This window comes from Arctopsyche grandis, unplaced genomic scaffold (assembly GCF_051622035.1).
Source record: "Arctopsyche grandis isolate Sample6627 unplaced genomic scaffold, ASM5162203v2 HiC_scaffold_46, whole genome shotgun sequence".
Taxonomy (NCBI): domain Eukaryota; kingdom Metazoa; phylum Arthropoda; class Insecta; order Trichoptera; family Hydropsychidae; genus Arctopsyche; species Arctopsyche grandis.
In genome coordinates, this window is record NW_027518449.1 from 2,172,256 (window position 1) to 2,196,977 (window position 24,722).

At 35.8% G+C, this 24,722-nt stretch overlaps 1 protein-coding gene across 1 annotated transcript in view; it reads right to left on the reverse strand.

Annotated features, from left to right (window-relative positions):
- LOC143921918 (uncharacterized) overlaps positions 1 to 24,722 on the reverse strand; it is a 213,417-nt gene that overhangs the window by 85,836 nt on the left and 102,859 nt on the right. The window lies entirely within an intron of this gene.

The window sequence follows — 24,722 nt, forward strand, 5'->3', positions numbered from 1 at the left end:
TGGAAGAACTTCGCAAATTCTTCCATGTGCTCAATCCACCGGCTGATTGGCACACCGCCAATCCCCTTAAACCGTGGCGCGTAAGTCTCGAATTTGTCTCTGTCAAAATATGGCACTTCGTCTTCTTCTTCCTCTTCATCGTCGTCGTCATCATCTTCGTCTAAGTCCGCGAACCTCTGCATCTCCACGACAGTTAGCCGACGTAAAACTGACGCTGACATTGGCGCTATCGTCTTGGATATCATCATCGTCGTGTGGCGTGTTCGCTGACGTGACGTCACCGACGTCACGGGCTTCCGCATTCTCGTCATCGCGCGCGCGTCCTAACCTCAACTGTCAAAACTCCGCGTCGTCGTCTGACCGCTTCTGGCTGTCACTCGAAATGTCTTCAGGCATCCCGGACGAGCCCCCAAATATAGGATCCGGATGTGAAGGATTCCAAGTGAAACGCGCAAATCAAGTCAGAACTATTTATTGTACACGCTCTTCGGGCTTGTCCTCCAACAAGTGACCATAACAACACGCATCCGGTCTTTCCCATGCATACCACACTCATACTTTATCCCTTGCAGTTTGACCAACCACAATTAAGGCTCGTTTAAAAATCATTCCTACATTTATGTATGTATGTATGTGTGTGTGTTTGTGTATGTGTGTATTTGTGTGGGTGTGTGTGTGTGTATGTGTGTATTATGTATGTGTGTTTGTGTGTATTTGTATGTTTGCATGTGTGTATTTGTGTGTGTGTATGTATGTACGTATGTATGTTTGTATGTATGCATGCATGTATGTATGTATGTATGTGTTTGTGTATGTGTGTATTATGTATGTGTATGTATGCATGTGTGTATGCATGCATGTATGTATGTATGTATGTATGTGTGTGTGTGTATGCATGTATGTATGTATAGTTGTATGTATGCATGCATTTACGTATGTGTGTGTGTGTTTGTGTATGTGTGTATTATGTATGTGTGTATTCGTGTGTTTGTATGTTTGCATGTGTGTCTGTGTGTATTATGTATGTGTGTATGTGTGTGTATGTATGCATGTGTGTATTTGTGTGTTTGTATGTATGCATGCATGTATGTATTTATGTATGTATGCATGCATGTATGTATGTGTGTGTGTTTGTGTATAGGTTAGGTTAGGTAAGGTTAGGTTAGGTTAGGTTAGGTTAGGTTAGGTTAGGTTTGGTTAGGTTAGGTTCGGTTAGGTTAGGTTAGGTTAGGTTAGGTTAGGTTAGGTAAGGTTAGGTTAGGTTAGGTTAGGTTAGGTACGTATGTATGTTTGTATGTATGCATGCATGTATGTATGTATGTATGCATGTGTGTATTATGTATGTGTGTATGTATGTATGTATGCATGCATGTATGTATGTGTGTGTGTGTGTTTGTGTATGTGTGTATTATGTATGTGTGTATTCGTGTGTTTGTATGTTTGCACGTGTGTATGTGTGTATTATGTATGTGTGTATGTGTGTGTGTGTATGCATGTATGTATGTGAGTACGTATGTATGTTTGTATGTATGCATGCATGTTTGCATGCATGTATGTATGTATGTATGTGTGTGTGTTTGTGTATGTGTGTATTTGTGTGGGTGTGTGTGTGTGTATGTGTGTATTATGTATGTGTGTTTGTGTGTGTTTGTATGTTTGCATGTGTGTATTTGTGTGTGTGTATGTATGTTCGTATGTATGTTTGTATGTATGCATGCATGTATGTATGCATGTATGTATGTATGTGTGTATTCTTGTGTTTGTATGTTTGCATGCTAGTATGTGTGTATTATGTATGTGTGTATGTGTGTTTGTGTGTATGTGTATGCATGTATGTATGTATGTATGTATGTACGTATGTATGTATGTTTGTATGCATGCATGTATGTATGTGTGTGTGTTTGTGTATGTGTGTATTATGTATGTGTGTATTCGTGTGTTTGTATGTTTGCATGTGTGTATGTGTGTATTATGTATGTGTGTATGTGTGTGTGTGAATGCATGTATGTATGTATGTATGTATGTATGTATCTGTGTGTGTTTGTGTATGTGTGTATTATGTATGTGTGTATTTGTGTGTGTGTATGTATGCACGTGTGTATGCATGCATGTACGTATGTATGTATGTATGTATGTGTGTGTGTTCGTGTATGTGTGTATTATGTATGTGTGTATGTATGTATGTATGCATGCATGTATGTTTGTATGTATGTGTGTGTGTGTATGCATGTATGTATGTATGTTTGTATGTATGCATGCATTTACGTATGTGTGTGTGTGTTTGTGTATGTGTGTATTATGTATGTGTGTATTCTTGTGTTTGTATGTTTGCATGTGTGTATGTGTGTATGTGTGTGTGTTTATGCATGTATGTATGTATGTACGTATGTATGTGTGTATTCTTGTGTTTGTATGTTTGCATGCGTGTATGTGTGTATTATGTATGTGTGTATGTGTGTATTATGTATGTGTGTTTGTGTGTGTTTGTATGTTTGCATGTGTGTATTTGTGTGTGTGTATGTATGTACGTATGTATGTTTGTATGTTTGCATGCATGTATGTATGTATGTATGTGTGTGTGTTTGTGTATGTGTGTATTTGTGTGGGTGTGTGTGTGTGTATGTGTGCATTATGTATGTGTGTTTGTGTGTGTTTGTATGTTTGCATGTGTGTATTTGTGTGTGTGTATGTATGTACGTATGTATGTTTGTATGTATGCATGCATGTATTTATGTATGTATGTATGTGTTTGTGTATGTGTGTATTATATATGTGTGTATGTATGCATGTGTGTATGCATGCATGTATGTATGTATGTATGTGTGTGTGTTTGTGTATGTGTGTATTTGTGTGGGTGTGTGTGTGTGTATGTGTGTATTATGTATGTGTGTTTGTGTGTGTTTGTATGTTTGCATGTGTGTATTTGTGTGTGTGTATGTATGTACGTATGTATGTTTGTATGTATGCATGCATGTATGTATGCATGTATGTATGTATGTATGTGTGTATTCTTGTGTTTGTATGTTTGCATGCGTGTATGTGTGTATTATGTATGTGTGTATGTGTGTTTGTGTGTATGTGTATGCATGTATGTATGTATGTATGTATGTACGTATGTATGTATTTTTGTATGCATGCATGTATGTATGTGTGTGTGTTTGTGTATGTGTGTATTATGTATGTGTGTATTCGTGTGTTTGTATGTTTGCATGTGTGTATGTGTGTATTATGTATGTGTGTATGTGTGTGTGTATGTATGCATGTGTGTATTTGTGTGTTTGTATGTATGCATGCATGTATGTATGTATGTATGTATGCATGCATGTATGTATGTGTGTGTGTTTGTGTATAGGTTAGGTTAGGTTAGGTTAGGTTAGGTTAGGTTAGGTTAGGTTAGGTTATGTTAGGTTCGGTTAGGTTAGGTTAGGTTAGGTTAGGTTAGGTTAGGTTAGGTAAGGTTAGGTTAGGTTAGGTTAGGTTAGGTACGTATGTATGTTTGTATGTATGCATGCATGTATGTATGTATGTATGCATGTGTGTATTATGTATGTGTGTATGTATGTATGTATGTATGCATGCATGTATGTATGTGTGTGTGTGTGTGTTTGTGTATGTGTGTATTATGTATGTGTGTATTCGTGTGTTTGTATGTTTGCACGTGTGTATGTGTGTATTATGTATGTGTGTATGTGTGTGTGTGTATGCATGTATGTATGTGAGAACGTTTGTATGTTTGTATGTATGCATGCATGTATGTATGTATGTATGTGTGTGTGTTTGTGTATGTGTGTATTTGTGTGGGTGTGTGTGTGTGTATGTGTGTATTATGTATGTGTGTTTGTGTGTGTTTGTATGTTTGCATGTGTGTATTTGTGTGTGTGTATGTATGTACGTATGTATGTTTGTATGTATGCATGCATGTATGTATGTATGTATGTATGTGTTTGTGTATGTGTGTATTATGTATGTGTATGTATGCATGTGTGTATGCATGCATGTATGTATGTATGTATGTATGTGTGTGTTTGTATGCATGTATGTATGTATAGTTGTATGTATGCATGCATTTACGTATGTGTGTGTGTGTTTGTGTATGTGTGTATTATGTATGTGTGTATTCTTGTGTTTGTATGTTTGCATGTGTGTATGTGTGTATGTGTGTGTGTTTATGCATGTATGTATGTATGTACGTATGTATGTTTGTATTTATGCATGCATGTATGTATGCATGTATGTATGTATGTGTGTATTCTTGTGTTTGTATGTTTGCATGCGTGTATGTGTGTATTATGTATGTGTGTATGTGTGTATGTGTGTATGTGTGTATGTGTATGCATGTATGTATGTATGTATGTATGTACGTATGTATGTATGTTTGTATGCATGAATGTCAGTATGTGTGTGTGTTTGTGTATGTGTGTATTTGTGTGGGTGTGTGTGTGTGTATGTGTGTATTATGTATGTGTGTTTGTGTGTGTTTGTATGTTTGCATGTGTGTATTTGTGTGTGTGTATGTATGTACGTATGTATGTTTGTATGTATGCATGCATGTATGTATGTATGTATGTGTGTGTGTTTGTGTATGTGTGTATTTGTGTGGGTGTGTGTGTGTGTATGTGTGTATTATGTATGTGTGTTTGTGTGTGTTTGTATGTTTGCATGTGTGTATTTGTGTGTGTGTTTGTATGTATGCATGCATGTATGTATGTATGTATGTATGCATGCATGTATGTATGTGTGTGTGTTTGTGTATAGGTTAGGTTAGGTTAGGTTAGGTTAGGTAAGGTTAGGTTAGGTTAGGTTAGGTTAGGTTCGGTTAGGTTAGGTTAGGTTAGGTTAGGTTAGGTTAGGTTAGGTTAGGTTAGGTTAGGTTAGGTTAGGTTGGGTAAGGTTAGGTTAGGTTAGGTTAGGTTAGGTACGTATGTATGTTTGTATGTATGCATGCATGTATGTATGTATGTATGCATGTGTGTATTATGTATGTGTGTATGTATGTATGTATGCATGCATGTATGTATGTGTGTGTGTGTTTGTGTATGTGTGTATTATGTATGTGTGTATTCGTGTGTTTGTATGTTTGCACGTGTGTATGTGTGTATGTGTGTGTGTATGCATGTATGTATGTGAGTACGTATGTATGTTTGTATGTATGCATGCATGTTTGCATGCATGTATGTATGTATGTATGTGTGTGTGTTTGTGTATGTGTGTATTTGTGTGGGTGTGTGTGTGTGTATGTGTGTATTATGTATGTGTGTTTGTGTGTGTTTGTATGTTTGCATGTGTGTATTTGTGTGTGTGTATGTATGTACGTATGTATGTTTGTATGTTTGCATGCATGTATGTATGTATGTATGTATGTGTTTGTGTATGTGTGTATTATGTATGTGTATGTATGCATGTGTGTATGCATGCATGTATGTATGAATGTATGTATGTGTGTGTGTGTATGCATGTATGTATGTATAGTTGTATGTATGCATGCATTTACGTATGTGTGTGTGTGTTTGTGTATGTGTGTATTATGTATGTGTGTATTCTTGTGTTTGTATGTTTGCATGTGTGTATGTGTATATGTGTGTGTGTTTATGCATGTATGTATGTATGTACGTATGTATGTTTGTATGTATGCATGCATGTATGTTTGCATGTATGTATGTATGTGTGTATTCTTGTGTTTGTATGTTTGCATGCGTGTATGTGTGTTTTATGTATGTACGTATGTATGTATGTTTGTATGCATGAATGTCAGTATGTGTGTGTGTTTGTGTATGTGTGTATTATGTATGTGTGTATTCGTGTGTTTGTATGTTTGCATGAGTGTCTGTGTGTATTATGTATGTGTGTATGTGTGTGTGTATGTATGCATGTGTGTATTTGTGTGTTTGTATGTATGCATGCATGTATGTATTTATGTATGTATGCATGCATGTATGTATGTGTGTGTGTTTGTGTATAGGTTAGGTTAGGTTAGGTTAGGTTAGGTTAGGTTAGGTTAGGTTAGGTTTGGTTAGGTTAGGTTCGGTTAGGTAAGGTTAGGTTAGGTTAGGTTAGGTTAGGTAAGGTTAGGTTAGGTTAGGTTAGGTTAGGTACGTATGTATGTTTGTATGTATGCATACATGTATGTATGTATGTATGCATGTGTGTATTATGTATGTGTGTATGTATGTATGTATGCATGCATGTATGTATGTGTGTGTGTGTTTGTGTATGTGTGTATTATGTATGTGTGTATTCGTGTGTTTGTATGTTTGCACGTGTGTATGTGTGTATTATGTATGTGTGTATGTGTGTGTGTGTATGCATGTATGTATGTGTGTACGTATGTATGTTTGTATGTATGCATGCATGTTTGCATGCATGTATGTATGTATGTATGTGTGTGTGTTTGTGTATGTGTGTATTTGTGTGGGTGTGTGTGTGTGTATGTGTGTATTATGTATGTGTGTATTCTTGTGTTTGTATGTTTGCATGTGTGTATGTGTATATGTGTGTGTGTTTATGCATGTATGTATGTATGTACGTATGTATGTTTGTATGTATGCATGCATGTATGTATGCATGTATGTATGTATGTGTGTATTCTTGTGTTTGTATGTTTGCATGCGTGTATGTGTGTATTATGTATGTGTGTATGTGTGTATGTGTGTATGTGTATGCATGTATGTATGTATGTATGTATGTACGTATGTATGTATGTTTGTATTCATGAATGTCAGTATGTGTGTGTGTTTGTGTATGTGTGTATTATGTATGTGTGTATTCGTGTGTTTGTATGTTTGCATGTGTGTCTGTGTGTATTATGTATGTGTGTATGTGTGTGTGTTTGTATGCATGTGTGTATTTGTGTGTTTGTATATATTAATGCATGTATGTATTTATGTATGTATGCATGCATGTATGTATGTGTGTGTGTTTGTGTATAGGTTAGGTTAGGTTAGGTTAGGTTAGGTTAGGTTAGGTTAGGTTTGGTTAGGTTAGGTTCGGTTAGGTTAGGTTAGGTTAGGTTAGGTTAGGTTAGGTAAGGTTAGGTTAGGTTAGGTTAGGTTAGGTACGTATGTATGTTTGTATGTATGCATGCATGTATGTATGTATGTATGCATGTGTGTATTATGTATGTGTGTATGTATGTATGTATGCATGCATGTATGTATGTGTGTGTGTGTTTGTGTATGTGTGTATTATGTATGTGTGTATTCGTGTGTTTGTATGTTTGCACGTGTGTATGTGTGTATGTGTGTGTGTATGCATGTATGTATGTGAGTACGTATGTATGTTTGTATGTATGCATGCATGTTTGCATGCATGTATGTATGTATGTATGTGTGTGTGTTTGTGTATGTGTGTATTTGTGTGGGTGTGTGTGTGTGTATGTGTGTATTATGTATGTGTGTTTGTGTGTGTTTGTATGTTTGCATGTGTGTATTTGTGTGTGTGTATGTATGTACGTATGTATGTTTGTATGTTTGCATGCATGTATGTATGTATGTATGTATGTGTTTGTGTATGTGTGTATTATGTATGTGTATGTATGCATGTGTGTATGCATGCATGTATGTATGAATGTATGTATGTGTGTGTGTGTATGCATGTATGTATGTATAGTTGTATGTATGCATGCATTTACGTATGTGTGTGTGTGTTTGTGTATGTGTGTATTATGTATGTGTGTATTCTTGTGTTTGTATGTTTGCATGTGTGTATGTGTATATGTGTGTGTGTTTATGCATGTATGTATGTATGTACGTATGTATGTTTGTATGTATGCATGCATGTATGTTTGCATGTATGTATGTATGTGTGTATTCTTGTGTTTGTATGTTTGCATGCGTGTATGTGTGTATTATGTATGTGTGTATGTGTGTATGTGTGTATGTGTATGCATGTATGTATGTATGTATGTATGTACGTATGTATGTATGTTTGTATGCATGAATGTCAGTATGTGTGTGTGTTTGTGTATGTGTGTATTATGTATGTGTGTATTCGTGTGTTTGTATGTTTGCATGTGTGTCTGTGTGTATTATGTATGTGTGTATGTGTGTGTGTATGTATGCATGTGTGTATTTGTGTGTTTGTATGTATGCATGCATGTATGTATTTATGTATGTATGCATGCATGTATGTATGTGTGTGTGTTTGTGTATAGGTTAGGTTAGGTTAGGTTAGGTTAGGTAAGGTTAGGTTAGGTTAGGTTTGGTTAGGTTAGGTTCGGTTAGGTAAGGTTAGGTTAGGTTAGGTTAGGTTAGGTAAGGTTAGGTTAGGTTAGGTTAGGTTAGGTACGTATGTATGTTTGTATGTATGCATACATGTATGTATGTATGTATGCATGTGTGTATTATGTATGTGTGTATGTATGTATGTATGCATGCATGTATGTATGTGTGTGTGTTTGTGTATGTGTGTATTATGTATGTGTGTATTCGTGTGTTTGTATGTTTGCACGTGTGTATGTGTGTATTATGTATGTGTGTATGTGTGTGTGTGTATGCATGTATGTATGTGTGTACGTATGTATGTTTGTATGTATGCATGCATGTTTGCATGCATGTATGTATGTATGTATGTGTGTGTGTTTGTGTATGTGTGTATTTGTGTGGGTGTGTGTGTGTGTATGTGTGTATTATGTATGTGTGTTTGTGTGTGTTTGTATGTTTGCATGTGTGTATTTGTGTGTGTGTATGTATGTACGTATGTATGTTTGTATGTATGCATGCATGTATGTATGTATGTATGTATGTGTTTGTGTATGTGTGTATTATGTATGTGTATGTATGCATGTGTGTATACATGCATGTATGTATGTATGTATGTATGTGTGTGTGTATGCATGTATGTATGTATGTTTGTATGTATGCATGCATTTACGTATGTGTGTGTGTGTTTGTGTATGTGTGTATTATGTATGTGTGTATTCTAGGTTAGGTTAGGTTCGGTTAGGTTAGGTTAGGTAAGGTTAGGTTAGGTTAGGTTAGGTTAGGTACGTATGTATGTTTGTATGTATGCATGCATGTATGTATGTATGTATGCATGTGTGTATTATGTATGTGTGTATGTATGTATGTATGCATGCATGTATGTATGTGTGTGTGTGTGTTTGTGTATGTGTGTATTATGTATGTGTGTATTCGTGTGTTTGTATGTTTGCACGTGTGTATGTGTGTATTATGTATGTGTGTATGTGTGTGTGTGTATGCATGTATGTATGTGTGTACGTATGTATGTTTGTATGTATGCATGCATGTTTGCATGCATGTATGTATGTATGTATGTGTGTGTGTTTGTGTATGTGTGTATTTGTGTGGGTGTGTGTGTGTGTATGTGTGTATTATGTATGTGTGTTTGTTTGTGTTTGTATGTTTGCATGTGTGTATTTGTGTGTGTGTATGTATGTACGTATGTATGTTTGTATGTATGCATGCATGTATGTATGTATGTATGTGTGTGTGTTTGTGTATGTGTGTATTTGTGTGGGTGTGTGTGTGTGTAAGTGTGTATTATGTATGTGTGTTTGTGTGTGTTTGTATGTTTGCATGTGTGTATTTGTGTGTGTGTATGTATGTACGTATGTATGTTTGTATGTTTGCATGCATGTATGTATGTATGTATGTATGTATGTGTTTGTGTATGTGTGTATTATGTATGTGTATGTATGCATGTGTGTATGCATGCATGTATGTATGTATGTATGTATGTGTGTGTGTGTGTATGCATGTATGTATGTATAGTTGTATGTATGCATGCATTTACGTATGTGTGTGTGTTTGTGTATGTGTGTATTATGTATGTGTGTATTCTTGTGTTTGTATGTTTGCATGTGTGAATGTGTATATGTGTGTGTGTTTATGCATGTATGTATGTATGTACGTATGTATGTTTGTATGTATGCATGCATGTATGTATGCATGTATGTATGTTTGTGTGTATTCTTGTGTTTGTATGTTTGCATGCGTGTATGTGTGTATTATGTATGTGTGTATGTGTGTATGTGTGTATGTGTATGCATGTATGTATGTATGTATGTATGTACGTATGTATGTATGTTTGTATGCATGAATGTCAGTATGTGTGTGTGTTTGTGTATGTGTGTATTATGTATGTGTGTATTCGTGTGTTTGTATGTTTGCATGTGTGTCTGTGTGTATTATGTATGTGTGTATGTGTGTGTGTATGTATGCATGTGTGTATTTGTGTGTTTGTATGTATGCATGCCTGTATGTATTTATGTATGTATGCATGCATGTATGTATGTGTGTGTGTTTGTGTATAGGTTAGGTTAGGTTAGGTTAGGTTAGGTTAGGTTAGGTTAGGTTAGGTTTGGTTAGGTTAGGTTCGGTTAGGTAAGGTTAGGTTAGGTTAGGTTAGGTTAGGTAAGGTTAGGTTAGGTTAGGTTAGGTTAGGTACGTATGTATGTTTGTATGTATGCATGCATGTATGTATGTATGTATGCATGTGTGTATTATGTATGTGTGTATGTATGTATGTATGCATGCATGTATGTATGTGTGTGTGTGTGTTTGTGTATGTGTGTATTATGTATGTGTGTATTCGTGTGTTTGTATGTTTGCACGTGTGTATGTGTGTATTATGTATGTGTGTATGTGTGTGTGTGTATGCATGTATGTATGTGTGTACGTATGTATGTTTGTATGTATGCATGCATGTTTGCATGCATGTATGTATGTATGTATGTGTGTGTGTTTGTGTATGTGTGTATTTGTGTGGGTGTGTGTGTGTGTATGTGTGTATTATGTATGTGTGTTTGTGTGTGTTTGTATGTTTGCATGTGTGTATTTGTGTGTGTGTATGTATGTACGTATGTATGTTTGTATGTATGCATGCATGTATGTATGTATGTATGTATGTGTTTGTGTATGTGTGTATTATGTATGTGTATGTATGCATGTGTGTATACATGCATGTATGTATGTATTTATGTATGTGTGTGTGTGTATGCATGTATGTATGTATGTTTGTATGTATGCATGCATTTACGTATGTGTGTGTGTGTTTGTGTATGTGTGTATTATGTATGTGTGTATTCTAGGTTAGGTTAGGTTCGGTTAGGTTAGGTTAGGTAAGGTTAGGTTAGGTTAGGTTAGGTTAGGTACGTATGTATGTTTGTATGTATGCATGCATGTATGTATGTATGTATGCATGTGTGTATTATGTATGTGTGTATGTATGTATGTATGCATGCATGTATGTATGTGTGTGTGTGTGTTTGTGTATGTGTGTATTATGTATGTGTGTATTCGTGTGTTTGTATGTTTGCACGTGTGTATGTGTGTATTATGTATGTGTGTATGTGTGTGTGTGTATGCATGTATGTATGTGTGTACGTATGTATGTTTGTATGTATGCATGCATGTTTGCATGCATGTATGTATGTATGTATGTGTGTGTGTTTGTGTATGTGTGTATTTGTGTGGGTGTGTGTGTGTGTATGTGTGTATTATGTATGTGTGTTTGTGTGTGTTTGTATGTTTGCATGTGTGTATTTGTGTGTGTGTATGTATGTACGTATGTATGTTTGTATGTATGCATGCATGTATGTATGTATGTATGTGTGTGTGTTTGTGTATGTATGCATGTGTGTATGCATGCATGTATGTATGTATGTATGTATGTGTGTGTGTGTATGCATGTATGTATGTATAGTTGTATGTATGCATGCATTTACGTATGTGTGTGTGTGTTTGTGTATGTGTGTATTATGTATGTGTATGTATGCATGTGTGTATGCATGCATGTATGTATGTATGTATGTATGTGTGTGTGTGTATGCATGTATGTATGTATAGTTGTATGTATGCATGCATTTACGTATGTGTGTGTGTTTGTGTATGTGTGTATTATGTATGTGTGTATTCTTGTGTTTGTATGTTTGCATGTGTGAATGTGTATATGTGTGTGTGTTTATGCATGTATGTATGTATGTACGTATGTATGTTTGTATGTATGCATGCATGTATGTATGCATGTATGTATGTATGTGTGTATTCTTGTGTTTGTATGTTTGCATGCGTGTATGTGTGTATTATGTATGTGTGTATGTGTGTATGTGTGTATGTGTATGCATGTATGTATGTATGTATGTATGTACGTATGTATGTATGTTTGTATGCATGAATGTCAGTATGTGTGTGTGTTTGTGTATGTGTGTATTATGTATGTGTGTATTCGTGTGTTTGTATGTTTGCATGTGTGTCTGTGTGTATTTTGTATGTGTGTATGTGTGTGTGTATGTATGCATGTGTGTATTTGTGTGTTTGTATGTATGCATGCCTGTATGTATTTATGTATGTATGCATGCATGTATGTATGTGTGTGTGTTTGTGTATAGGTTAGGTTAGGTTAGGTTAGGTTAGGTTAGGTTAGGTTAGGTTAGGTTTGGTTAGGTTAGGTTCGGTTAGGTAAGGTTAGGTTAGGTTAGGTTAGGTTAGGTAAGGTTAGGTTAGGTTAGGTTAGGTTAGGTACGTATGTATGTTTGTATGTATGCATGCATGTATGTATGTATGTATGCATGTGTGTATTATGTATGTGTGTATGTATGTATGTATGCATGCATGTATGTATGTGTGTGTGTGTGTTTGTGTATGTGTGTATTATGTATGTGTGTATTCGTGTGTTTGTATGTTTGCACGTGTGTATGTGTGTATTATGTATGTGTGTATGTGTGTGTGTGTATGCATGTATGTATGTGTGTACGTATGTATGTTTGTATGTATGCATGCATGTTTGCATGCATGTATGTATGTATGTATGTGTGTGTGTTTGTGTATGTGTGTATTTGTGTGGGTGTGTGTGTGTGTATGTGTGTATTATGTATGTGTGTTTGTGTGTGTTTGTATGTTTGCATGTGTGTATTTGTGTGTGTGTATGTATGTACGTATGTATGTTTGTATGTATGCATGCATGTATGTATGTATGTATGTGTGTGTGTTTGTGTATGTATGCATGTGTGTATGCATGCATGTATGTATGTATGTATGTATGTGTGTGTGTGTATGCATGTATGTATGTATAGTTGTATGTATGCATGCATTTACGTATGTGTGTGTGTGTTTGTGTATGTGTGTATTATGTATGTGTGTATTCTTGTGTTTGTATGTTTGCATGTGTGTATGTGTATATGTGTGTGTGTTTATGCATGTATGTATGTATGTACGTATGTATGTTTGTATGTATGCATGCATGTATGTATGCATGTATGTATGTATGTGTGTATTCTTGTGTTTGTATGTTTGCATGCGTGTATGTGTGTATTATGTATGTGTGTATGTGTGTATGTGTGTATGTGTGTATGTGTATGCATGTATGTATGTATGTATGTATGTACGTATGTATGTATGTTTGTATGCATGAATGTCAGTATGTGTGTGTGTTTGTGTATGTGTGTATTATGTATGTGTGTATTCGTGTGTTTGTATGTTTGCATGTGTGTCTGTGTGTATTATGTATGTGTGTATGTGTGTGTGTTTGTATGCATGTGTGTATTTGTGTGTTTGTATGTATGCATGCATGTATGTATTTATGTATGTATGCATGCATGTATGTATGTGTGTGTGTTTGTGTATAGGTTAGGTTAGGTTAGGTTAGGTTAGGTTAGGTTAGGTTAGGTTAGGTTAGGTTTGGTTAGGTTAGGTTCGGTTAGGTTAGGTTAGGTTAGGTTAGGTTAGGTAAGGTTAGGTTAGGTTAGGTTAGGTTAGGTAAGGTACGTATGTATGTTTGTATGTATGCATGCATGTATGTATGTATGTATGCATGTGTGTATTATGTATGTGTGTATGTATGTATGTATGCATGCATGTATGTATGTGTGTGTGTGTTTGTGTATGTGTGTATTATGTATGTGTGTATTCGTGTGTTTGTATGTTTGCACGTGTGTATGTGTGTATGTGTGTGTGTGTATGCATGTATGTATGTGAGTACGTATGTATGTTTGTATGTATGCATGCATGTTTGCATGCATGTATGTATGTATGTATGTGTGTGTGTTTGTGTATGTGTGTATTTGTGTGGGTGTGTGTGTGTGTGTATGTGTGTATTATGTATGTGTGTTTGTGTGTGTTTGTATGTTTGCATGTGTGTATTTGTGTGTGTGTATGTATGTACGTATGTATGTTTGTATGTTTGCATGCATGTATGTATGTATGTATGTATGTGTTTGTGTATGTGTGTATTATGTATGTGTATGTATGCATGTGTGTATGCATGCATGTATGTATGAATGTATGTATGTGTGTGTGTGTATGCATGTATGTATGTATAGTTGTATGTATGCATGCATTTACGTATGTGTGTGTGTGTTTGTGTATGTGTGTATTATGTATGTGTGTATTCTTGTGTTTGTATGTTTGCATGTGTGTATGTGTATATGTGTGTGTGTTTATGCATGTATGTATGTATGTACGTATGTATGTTTGTATGTATGCATGCATGTATGTTTGCATGTATGTATGTATGTGTGTATTCTTGTGTTTGTATGTTTGCATGCGTGTATGTGTGTATTATGTATGTGTGTATGTGTGTATGTGTGTATGTGTATGCATGTATGTATGTATGTATGTATGTACGTATGTATGTATGTTTGTATGCATGAATGTCAGTATGTGTGTGTGTTTGTGTATGTGTGTATTATGTATGTGTGTATTCGTGTGTTTGTATGTTTGCATGTGTGTCTGTGTGTATTATGTATGTGTGTATGTGTGTGTGTATGTATGCATGTGTGTATTTGTGTGTTTGTATGTATGCATGCATGTATGTATTTATGTATGTATGCATGCATGTATGTATGTGTGTGTGTTTGTGTATAGGTTAGGTTAGGTTAGGTTAGGTTAGGTTAGGTTAGGTTAGGTTAGGTTTGGTTAGGTTAGGTTCGGTTAGGTAAGGTTAGGTTAGGTTAGGTTAGGTTAGGTAAGGTTAGGTTAGGTTAGGTTAGGTTAGGTTAGGTAAGGTTAGGTTAGGTTAGGTTAGGTTAGGTACGTATGTATGTTTGTATGTATGCATGCATGTATGTATGTATGTATGCATGTGTGTATTATGTATGTGTGTATGTATGTATGTATGCATGCATGTATGTATGTGTGTGTGTGTGTTTGTGTATGTGTGTATTATGTATGTGTGTATTCGTGTGTTTGTATGTTTGCACGTGTGTATGTGTGTATGTGTGTGTGTGTATGCATGTATGTATGTGAGTACGTATGTATGTTTGTATGTATGCATGCATGTTTGCATGCATGTATGTATGTATGTATGTGTGTGTGTTTGTGTATGTGTGTATTTGTGTGGGTGTGTGTGTGTGTATGTGTGTATTATGTATGTGTGTTTGTGTGTGTTTGTATGTTTGCATGTGTGTATTTGTGTGTGTGTATGTATGTACGTATGTATGTTTGTATGTATGCATGCATGTATGTATGTATGTATGTGTGTGTTTGTGTATGTGTGTATTTGTGTGGGTGTGTGTGTGTGTATGTGTGTATTATGTATGTGTGTTTGTGTGTGTTTGTATATTTGCATGTGTGTATTTGTGTGTGTGTATGTATGTACGTATGTATGTTTGTATGTATGCATGCATGTATGTATGTATGTATGTATGTGTTTGTGTATGTGTGTATTATGTATGTGTATGTATGCATGTGTGTATAAATGCATGTATGTATGTATGTATGTATGTGTGTGTATGCATGTATGTATGTATGTTTGTATGTATGCATGCATTTACGTATGTGTGTGTGTGTTTGTGTATGTGTGTATTATGTATGTGTGTATTCTAGGTTAGGTTAGGTTCGGTTAGGTTAGGTTAGGTTAGGTTAGGTTAGGTTAGGTAAGGTTAGGTTAGGTTAGGTTAGGTTAGGTACGTATGTATGTTTGTATGTATGCATGCATGTATGTATGTATGTATGCATGTGTGTATTATGTATGTGTGTATGTATGTATGTATGCATGCATGTATGTATGTGTGTGTGTGTGTTTGTGTATGTGTGTATTATGTATGTGTGTATTCGTGTGTTTGTATGTTTGCACGTGTGTATGTGTGTATTATGTATGTGTGTATGTGTGTGTGTGTATGCATGTATGTATGTGTGTACGTATGTATGTTTGTATGTATGCATGCATGTTTGCATGCATGTATATAGGATCCGGATGTGAAGGATTCCAAGTGAAACGCGCAAATCAAGTCAGAACTATTTATTGTACACGCTCTTCGGGCTTGTCCTCCAACAAGTGACCATAACAACACGCATCCGGTCTTTCCCATGCATACCACACTCATACTTTATCCCTTGCAGTTTGACCAACCACAATTACGGCTCGTTTAAAAATCATTCCTACATTTCGGTCATTCCTGACTGTCATTCGCCCTCGGATGACATTCTGTCTTTTATATTTTTACAGCATTTCATCTCACATTCTTTTACATTTCATCTTCTACTCTATACAATATATCATCTTACATTCTTTTAAAACATTTCCTCTATCATCCTCAACAATGTTTCATCTCACATTCTTTTAAAACATTTCCTCTATCATCCTCAACAATGTTTCATCTTCCATTCCATAAAATCATCTTGTATTCTTCTAAACATGCTTTCAATTGTCACAATTACAATTTACATCACAATTACAATCATCATCACAACTACATTTCAATACACTTATACATCAATCATTTTACAATTTACATAACAATTACAATTATAACAAATTAATCGTTACACATTTCACTACAAATCAATTTTTCATTTCAACATAATTCAATCTTCAATAAAGTTACACATCACAATTAAAGTTACACATAAATCATCACAATTACAATTTAAAATTATGTCAAGCAATACAAAACAGAAATGTATCACAATTACAATTTAAAGTTATTACAAGCAATACAAAACATTAAAATCAATACCTTTACAATGACAAAAGTTAAATCTTTACATCGGAAACAATCACATTTTATAACATTACTAGAATTAGCAATAAAACATTAAAATCAATACCTTTACAATGACAGGTTAAATCTTTACACCGGAAACAATCACATTTTATAACATTACTAGAATTAGCAATAAAACATTAAAATCAATACCTTTACAATGACAGGTTAAATCTTTACATCGGAAACAATCACATTTTAAAACATTACTAGAATTAGCAATAAACATTAAAATCAATACCTTTACTATGACAGGTTAAATCTTTACATCGGAAACAATCACATTTTAAAACATTACTAGAATTACATTTCAATACAGTTATCTTATATTCTTCTAAGCATGTAACCAAATTAAAACATGATTCAATATACAAAGCACTTCCCAAAAAATACTAGAATAAGCAATAAAACATTACACTTTTCAATCATCAAATTACAAGTAAGGCTTAACTAAAAACCCTCCAGGCATTTCACTTATTCTCTAATTCACAAACGCACACTTCACTTCCATCGGTGCAACTTAAATTCTATCCAATGCCCTCGGCGATTCTCTGTGACTGTCCGAGGAATCTGCCGTCACCCCACAGATATTCTGCTAGTAATTTACCATAAATGAAGTCAACACATATTGGTTCTAGCTCACTGATACATCCAGTAAGTCTTTTCCCAATCCATGGTTCTATTTTCTTTTCCATTGAATTAACATCAATCCGACTACGACCGAGCTTGAATGTGAATACAGTGTCTTTTGGTGTTGAAATTTTGACTGGGTCCCTTAATCCTTCTTGTGATTTAGCCATATCTTTCTGTTTGTCTTTATGTTTCTCCTTTTCTTTATTCTCATCTTCAGAATTCTTCAAATGACTATAATCCTTATATCCTTTTCCAAATTGATCATCGGGTGGTTCATCTGTATTTGAAGACGGTATGTCTCCGTAGTCCCAAAGTCTTCTTCTTTGCAATCCATCACCGTCCATACTTCCATCAGCCAGGTTCACACCTCCATCAGCCATGGTCGCATCGTCCTCTTCATCATTGGAAACAATGAGTTCTCTTTGAGCAGACATCTCTCGTGAAGCCCGTTGCTGCAAAGGTCTTTTTCTGTGCAAACCATCACTGTTCACACTTACATCAGCCATGTTCGCATCGTCCTCTTCATTATTGGAAACAATGAGTTCTCTTTGAGCAGACATTTCTCGTGAAGCCCGTTGCTGCAAAGGTCTTTTTCTGTGCAAACCATCACTGTTCACACTTACATTGGCCATGTTTACATCTCCATCAGCCATGTTCGCATCGTCCTCTTGTGTTGGAATACTGACTTCTTTTCTTATTTCTTCTTGTATTGTCAAGACAGTCTTTGTTTTGATGCTGTTACATTGAGCTGATATGTGCCCAAACTCGTTACAATTGAAACAACGAGTTCCTCTCGTCTTAAACCTACAGTCGGCTGCTAAGTGTCCACGTCCACCACAATTGTAGCATCGTGAACTCAGTCTTTCTCGGTTTTCACGGTTTCTCACGGGCCCCGTCACCCTGGGTTCGTCGTCTGGTGTTTCACCGGCCCCACTTGAATCGGAGTCAATGGGCTCTGCTTGAGCAAGCATTTCTCGTTCTTCAAAGACGAGCTCTTCGTCATCCCACTGGAACTCTTCTATCAGCTTCTGCTTAAGGATAGTCCATGATATAATTATCCCTTCTGAATCCAGGAACATTCTCGCTGTTCCTACGCAATATATTCTCCCGTAGACCAGTTGCTCCAGGGGCGTCCAGTGGAAGAACTTCGCAAATTCTTCCATGTGCTCAATCCACCGGCTGATTGGCACACCGCCAATCCCCTTAAACCGTGGCGCGTAAGTCTCGAATTTGTCTCTGTCAAAATATGGCACTTCGTCTTCTTCTTCCTCTTCATCGTCGTCGTCATCATCTTCGTCTAAGTCCGCGAACCTCTGCATCTCCACGACAGTTAGCCGACGTAAAACTGACGCTGACATTGGCGCTATCGTCTTGGATATCATCATCGTCGTGTGGCGTGTTCGCTGACGTGACGTCACCGACGTCACGGGCTTCCGCATTCTCGTCATCGCGCGCGCGTCCTAACCTCAACTGTCAAAACTCCGCTTCGTCGTCTGACCGCTTCTGGCTGTCACTCGAAATGTCTTCAGGCATCCCGGACGAGCCCCCAAATATAGGATCCGGATGTGAAGGATTCCAAGTGAAACGCGCAAATCAAGTCAGAACTATTTATTGTACACGCTCTTCGGGCTTGTCCTCCAACAAGTGACCATAACAACACGCATCCGGTCTTTCCCATGCATACCACACTCATACTTTATCCCTTGCAGTTTGACCAACCACAATTACGGCTCGTTTAAAAATCATTCCTACATTTATGTATGTATGTATGTGTGTGTGTTTGTGTATGTGTGTATTTGTGTGGGTGTGTGTGTGTGTATGTGTGTATTATGTATGTGTGTTTGTGTGTGTTTGTATGTTTGCATGTGTGTATTTGTGTGTGTGTATGTATGTACGTATGTATGTTTGTATGTATGCATGCATGTATGTATGTATGTATGTATGTGTTTGTGTATGTGTGTATTATGTATGTGTATGTATGCATGTGTGTATGCATGCATGTATTGTATGTATGTATGTATGTGTGTGTGTGTATGCATGTATGTATGTATAGTTGTATGTATGCATGCATTTACGTATGTGTGTGTGTGTTTGTGTATGTGTGTATTATGTATGTGTGTATTCTTGTGTTTGTATGTTTGCATGTGTGTATGTGTGTATGTGTGTGTGTTTATGCATGTATGTATGTATGTACGTATGTATGTTTGTATGTATGCATGCATGTATGTATGCATGTATGTATGTATGTGTGTATTCTTGTGTTTGTATGTTTGCATGCGTGTATGTGTGTATTATGTATGTGTGTATGTGTATGCATGTATGTATGTATGTATGTATGTACGTATGTATGTATGTTTGTATGCATGAATGTCAGTATGTGTGTGTGTTTGTGTATGTGTGTATTATGTATGTGTGTATTCGTGTGTTTGTATGTTTGCATGTGTGTCTGTGTGTATTATGTATGTGTGTACGTGTGTGTGTATGTATGCATGTGTGTATTTGTGTGTTTGTATGTATGCATGCATGTATGTATTTATGTATGTATGCATGCATGTATGTATGTGTGTGTGTTTGTGTATAGGTTAGGTTAGGTAAGGTTAGGTTAGGTTAGGTTAGGTTAGGTTAGGTTAGGTTAGGTTTGGTTAGGTTAGGTTCGGTTAGGTTAGGTTAGGTTAGGTTAGGTTAGGTTAGGTTAGGTAAGGTTAGGTTAGGTTAGGTTAGGTTAGGTACGTATGTATGTTTGTATGTATGCATGCATGTATGTATGTATGTATGCATGTGTGTATTATGTATGTGTGTATGTATGTATGTATGCATGCATGTATGTATGTGTGTGTGTGTGTTTGTGTATGTGTGTATTATGTATGTGTGTATTCGTGTGTTTGTATGTTTGCACGTGTGTATGTGTGTATTATGTATGTGTGTATGTGTGTGTGTGTATGCATGTATGTATGTGAGTACGTATGTATGTTTGTATGTATGCATGCATGTTTGCATGCATGTATGTATGTATGTATGTGTGTGTGTTTGTGTATGTGTGTATTTGTGTGGGTGTGTGTGTGTGTATGTGTGTATTATGTATGTGTGTTTGTGTGTGTTTGTATGTTTGCATGTGTGTATTTGTGTGTGTGTATGTATGTTCGTATGTATGTTTGTATGTATGCATGCATGTATGTATGCATGTATGTATGTATGTGTGTATTCTTGTGTTTGTATGTTTGCATGCTAGTATGTGTGTATTATGTATGTGTGTATGTGTGTTTGTGTGTATGTGTATGCATGTATGTATGTATGTATGTATGTACGTATGTATGTATGTTTGTATGCATGCATGTATGTATGTGTGTGTGTTTGTGTATGTGTGTATTATGTATGTGTGTATTCGTGTGTTTGTATGTTTGCATGTGTGTATGTGTGTATTATGTATGTGTGTATGTGTGTGTGTGTATGCATGTATGTATGTATGTATGTATGTATGTATCTGTGTGTGTTTGTGTATGTGTGTATTATGTATGTGTGTATTTGTGTGTGTGTATGTATGCACGTGTGTATGCATGCATGTACGTATGTATGTATGTATGTATGTGTGTGTGTTCGTGTATGTGTGTATTATGTATGTGTGTATGTATGTATGTATGCATGCATGTATGTTTGTATGTATGTGTGTGTGTGTATGCATGTATGTATGTATGTTTGTATGTATGCATGCATTTACGTATGTGTGTGTGTGTTTGTGTATGTGTGTATTATGTATGTGTGTATTCTTGTGTTTGTATGTTTGCATGTGTGTATGTGTGTATGTGTGTGTGTTTATGCATGTATGTATGTATGTACGTATGTATGTGTGTATTCTTGTGTTTGTATGTTTGCATGCGTGTATGTGTGTATTATGTATGTGTGTATGTGTGTATTATGTATGTGTGTTTGTGTGTGTTTGTATGTTTGCATGTGTGTATTTGTGTGTGTGTATGTATGTACGTATGTATGTTTGTATGTTTGCATGCATGTATGTATGTATGTATGTGTGTGTGTTTGTGTATGTGTGTATTTGTGTGTGTGTGTGTATGTGTGTATTATGTATGTGTGTTTGTGTGTGTTTGTATGTTTGCATGTGTGTATTTGTGTGTGTGTATGTATGTACGTATGTATGTTTGTATGTATGCATGCATGTATGTATGCATGTATGTATGTATGTATGTGTGTATTCTTGTGTTTGTATGTTTGCATGCGTGTATGTGTGTATTATGTATGTGTGTATGTGTGTTTGTGTGTATGTGTATGCATGTATGTATGTATGTATGTATGTACGTATGTATGTATGTTTGTATGCATGCATGTATGTATGTGTGTGTGTTTGTGTATGTGTGTATTATGTATGTGTGTATTCGTGTGTTTGTATGTTTGCATGTGTGTATGTGTGTATTATGTATGTGTGTATGTGTGTGTGTGTATGCATGTATGTATGTATGTATCTATGTATGTATCTGTGTGTGTTTGTGTATGTGTGTATTATGTATGTGTGTATTTGTGTGTGTGTATGTATGCACGTGTGTATGCATGCATGTATGTATGTATGTATGTATGTGTGTGTGTTCGTGTATGTGTGTATTATGTATGTGTGTATTTGTGTGTGTGTATGTATGCATTTGTATATGTGTGTATTATGTATGTGTGTATGTGTGTGTGTATGTATGCATGTGTGTATTTGTGTGTTTGTATGTATGCATGCATGTATGTATGTATGTATGTATGTATGCATGCATGTATGTATGTGTGTGTGTTTGTGTATAGGTTAGGTTAGGTTAGGTTAGGTTAGGTTAGGTTAGGTTAGGTTAGGTTAGGTTAGGTTATGTTAGGTTCGGTTAGGTTAGGTTAGGTTAGGTTAGGTTAGGTTAGGTTAGGTAAGGTTAGGTTAGGTTAGGTTAGGTTAGGTACGTATGTATGTTTGTATGTATGCATGCATGTATGTATGTATGTATGCATGTGTGTATTATGTATGTGTGTATGTATGTATGTATGCATGCATGTATGTATGTGTGTGTGTGTGTTTGTGTATGTGTGTATTATGTATGTGTGTATTCGTGTGTTTGTATATTTGCACGTGTGTATGTGTGTATTATGTATGTGTGTATGTGTGTGTGTGTATGCATGTATGTATGTGAGAACGTTTGTATGTTTGTATGTATGCATGCATGTTTGCATGCATGTATGTATGTATGTATGTGTGTGTGTTTGTGTATGTGTGTATTTGTGTGGGTGTGGGTGTGTGTGTGTGTATGTGTGTATTATGTATGTGTGTTTGTGTGTGTTTGTATGTTTGCATGTGTGTATTTGTGTGTGTATGTATGTACGTATGTATGTTTGTATGTATGCATGCATGTATGTATGTATGTATGTGTGTGTGTTTGTGTATGTGTGTATTTGTGTGGGTGTGTGTGTGTGTATGTGTGTATTATGTATGTGTGTTTGTGTGTGTTTGTATGTTTGCATGTGTGTATTTGTGTGTGTGTATGTATGTACGTATGTATGTTTGTATGTATGCATGCATGTATGTATGTATGTATGTATGTGTTTGTGTATGTGTGTATTATGTATGTGTATGTATGCATGTGTGTATGCATGCATGTATGTATGTATGTATGTATGTGTGTGTTTGTATGCATGTATGTATGTATAGTTGTATGTATGCATGCATTTACGTATGTGTGTGTGTGTTTGTGTATGTGTGTATTATGTATGTGTGTATTCTTGTGTTTGTATGTTTGCATGTGTGTATGTGTGTATTTGTGTGGGTGTGTGTGTGTGTATGTGTGTATTATGTATGTGTGTTTGTGTGTGTTTGTATGTTTGCATGTGTGTATTTGTGTGTGTGTATGTATGTACGTATGTATGTTTGTATGTATGCATGCATGTATGTATGTATGTATGTGTGTGTGTTTGTGTATGTGTGTATTTGTGTGGGTGTGTGTGTGTGTATGTGTGTATTATGTATGTGTGTTTGTGTGTGTTTGTATGTTTGCATGTGTGTATTTGTGTGTGTGTTTGTATGTATGCATGCATGTATGTATGTATGTATGTATGCATGCATTTTTGTATGTGTGTGTGTTTGTGTATAGGTTAGGTTAGGTTAGGTTAGGTTAGGTAAGGTTAGGTTAGGTTAGGTTAGGTTAGGTTCGGTTAGGTTAGGTTAGGTTAGGTTAGGTTAGGTTAGGTTAGGTTAGGTTAGGTTAGGTTAGGTTAGGTTAGGTTAGGTTGGGTAAGGTTAGGTTAGGTTAGGTTAGGTTAGGTACGTATGTATGTTTGTATGTATGCATGCATGTATGTATGTATGTATGCATGTGTGTATTATGTATGTGTGTATGTATGTATGTATGCATGCATGTATGTATGTGTGTGTGTGTTTGTGTATGTGTGTATTATGTATGTGTGTATTCGTGTGTTTGTATGTTTGCACGTGTGTATGTGTGTATGTGTGTGTGTATGCATGTATGTATGTGAGTACGTATGTATGTTTGTATGTATGCATGCATGTTTGCATGCATGTATGTATGTATGTATGTGTGTGTGTTTGTGTATGTGTGTATTTGTGTGGGTGTGTGTGTGTGTATGTGTGTATTATGTATGTGTGTTTGTGTGTGTTTGTATGTTTGCATGTGTGTATTTGTGTGTGTGTATGTATGTACGTATGTATGTTTGTATGTTTGCATGCATGTATGTATGTATGTATGTATGTGTTTGTGTATGTGTGTATTATGTATGTGTATGTATGCATGTGTGTATGCATGCATGTATGTATGAATGTATGTATGTGTGTGTGTGTATGCATGTATGTATGTATAGTTGTATGTATGCATGCATTTACGTATGTGTGTGTGTGTTTGTGTATGTGTGTATTATGTATGTGTGTATTCTTGTGTTTGTATGTTTGCATGTGTGTATGTGTATATGTGTGTGTGTTTATGCATGTATGTATGTATGTACGTATGTATGTTTGTATGTATGCATGCATGTATGTTTGCATGTATGTATGTATGTGTGTATTCTTGTGTTTGTATGTTTGCATGCGTGTATGTGTGTTTTATGTATGTACGTATGTATGTATGTTTGTATGCATGAATGTCAGTATGTGTGTGTGTTTGTGTATGTGTGT